The 2,875-nt window shown below is 52.3% G+C and overlaps 1 protein-coding gene across 2 annotated transcripts in view; it reads right to left on the bottom strand.

The window, feature by feature from the left end:
* SLC30A3 (solute carrier family 30 (zinc transporter), member 3) overlaps nt 1-2,875 on the bottom strand; it is a 22,558-nt gene that overhangs the window by 5,556 nt on the left and 14,127 nt on the right. The gene's annotated exons all lie outside the window — the stretch shown is intronic.

Below are 2,875 nucleotides of genomic sequence, written 5' to 3'. Positions count from 1 at the left end.
AGAACTCACCACACACGAGCTCCTAGCCTCAAGTGATCCTCCCACCTCAGCTTACTGAGTTTCTGGGATTACGGGCGTGAGCCACCGCATCCGGCTCTAGTCTAACATTTTATTAAATAAATTAGAAGCATGAGGCTCACAGAGTTGGGGGACACATGGAGGCCAACCCAGCTAGTTGCTAGAGCTGAGACTAGACCCCAACCAAATCAATTTCTTACGCTAGGCACCCCAAAATGAGCAGGATTCCTGCTGATCTCTGAGAGCTTTGGGTGAACAGGGCAAGTATGTACCTACACAATGATATAGAGTGAAGGTGGCCACTGTCATTAGGGCAGTTAGAGTGCTATCAGGGTTCTAAGGATGGAGGGCCAGACTAATTATAATGAGGAAATGAGGGAAACAGATGAAAGTGGTAACATGAGAAGGGCCTTGAAGAATGGGAAGGATTTTGATAAAGGCAGGTGAATGCTATGCCACGCACGCCAAGGCAGTATGAAGGGAAGGTGGAATGAAGTGTGGAGTGGGACTCATCATGTGTTCCTGGCCTTAGTGTGCCTCCTTTCCAGGCCCACCTCCCAGAGCCTCCACTCCCGGATCCTGCCCCCGCCCTCTCTAGACATGCAGCTGAAGTGTGGCCCTTTAAGAGATGAGCGGTACGGCCAGGCGCGGTGGCTCAAGCCTGTAATCCCAGCACTTTGGGAGGCCGAGATGGGCGGATCACGAGGTCAGGAGATCGAGACCATCCTGGCTAACACGGTGAAACCTGTCTCTACTAAAAATACAAAAAAATTAGCCAGGTGTGGTGGTGGGCGCCTGTAGTCCCAGCTACTCGGGAGGCTGAGGCAGGAGAATGGCGTGAACCCGGGAGGCAGAGCTTACAGTGAGCCAAGATGGCACCACTGCACTCCAGCCCGGGCAACAGAGAGAGACTCGGTCTCAAAAAATAGTAATAATAATTTAAAAAGAGACGAGCGGGACGTTGGGGCCAAAAAGTCTGATTCCTGGCACAGAGAACCGATGGCTAGATTCCAGAGCTGGGGTTGTCACGGCAAAGAAGGGGTGCGGCCTGCTATGGCTGAGGATGGCAGTGAGAGCAGCATGTTAATTGGACTTCAGTCTGACTATAGGCACCCAGCAGAGCCTACCTTAACTGCATGGTACCATAAGCCTCCCCTGACAAATGAATGGGGCTTGGGACCTCGCCTAGGGCTGCCAGAGGCTGAGTGAGCTCAGGCTGAGTGCTAAGTCCATTCTGGTCCAACTCTCACCCCTGCCACTACCCAACCTGAACCCAGCAAGGACAGAATCTTCCACAGAATTCAGGACCTAAATAGAAAATACAGTACTAGAAATACTCATGGAGGTGTGACAAGAATACCCATGAGTAAAAACGGTAGCTCCAGATAGAAACGTGATCATAGCAGCAAAGTGGGGCGGGATGTCTGGGGCCTTCTGGCTGAAGACAACTCTGCCAAGTGGGTGAACTGAGTTTTGAGGGAGGTAGGGGGAACATTTGGTGCTTGTACAGAAAACTGAAATACTGGTAGATTAATTTCTTGAATTTCCAAAGCCCCATCCAAGACTTAGAATCTGGGCGTGTATGATTCTGGGTGTGTTTCCAGAGGAGATGGGGTAGTGAAGGAGGCTGTGAAACCATTCCTCGTTCGTTCAATGAGGTGCACCAGGCAGAGCACACATAATGAAGCCCGGTCTGGTGGGAGAGACAGATTATAACAAATGGCTTACGACACAAGGACAGGCTGATGTTAGGAGGGTTACGAACAAAGCACTTTGGGGTGCAGGGAAGGCAGCACCCCCTCACAGGGGGCTCAGAGAACTTCACAGAGAAAGGCATGTTTAAGGAGATGAGACCTAGGTGGAGAAGGGTATTCCAGACATGTAGAATGACAAAAGACAAGGTTTGTGGCATGGAGTCTAAGCGTGAAGTGTCAAGGGAGGGCTGAGAAGCAAAGTGATGGGCTCAAAGGAACATAAAGGAAGATACACTGACTGCTTGAACAAATATGTCCTGAGCACTGAGATGACCTTGTTAATGGGAGGAAGAGAAGAGAGGAGAGGAGATGGAGGAGTCTAGAATAGACCAGGCCAGAGCTTCCCTGGAGGGTCAGGTAGGTCAGGAAACGCCTTTCAGAAAATGCTGCAGGATTGGGTGACTAATGGCCATATGAGAGTGAAGATGGACTGGAGCTGGAGATGCGAGTCTGAAGAGCAGAGGCTGGGTGGCTTTGGGGGCAGTGGGCAACATTCATTCCCTGGCCTTGTAAAGCACAGCACAGCCAGTCATCAAGGTGGCCACCCATCAACAGGCAGCTCCCTTTTGTTCTGCATAAATTGGGCACCAAGGAAGTCTGGCTGTTGGTGTGTGGGGGTGTGTGCATGTGGGGTGGCTACATGCTGTTTAGAGACGAGGAAAGGCTGTTTCCTCTCCCTGGCCCTCCGAAACCCCCAACAAACAACCAATATTGAGTGGGGAAGAGGGGTGACGTAGCAGGGGCTGAACCAAAGTCAAAAGGACACCTGAAGAGATGCCAGGCCTACGGCAGAGCCCTCACCGCATTTCTGCAGGCCCCTGCAGGAAGGGGTCCAGCTCCCTTCTGCTCGCCCCCACCCCCAACCCGGCTTGAAGGCCTCCACCCAAGGAAAGAACGAGAAGCACACAGAAGCACCACGTCAGAGACAAAGGGAGAGGGACTAGGAGAAAAACAGAAAGACTGAGAGAGATGGGATAGAGAAAAAGCCGGAGACCCTGCCAAATTCCCGAGACAAACGGACGGTCAGCCGACAGACAAGATGGCCCGCAGAGGTGAGCAGGAAGGCCCGGCGGCCGCTCAGAGGGGCAGGCGGATGGTGGCGG

This window comes from Colobus angolensis, unplaced genomic scaffold (genome assembly GCF_000951035.1).
Source record: "Colobus angolensis palliatus isolate OR3802 unplaced genomic scaffold, Cang.pa_1.0 Scaffold109, whole genome shotgun sequence".
Lineage (NCBI taxonomy): Eukaryota > Metazoa > Chordata > Mammalia > Primates > Cercopithecidae > Colobus > Colobus angolensis.
Note: the sequence above shows the minus strand (reverse complement) of the source record. Positions and strands in the feature narration are given on the sequence as shown.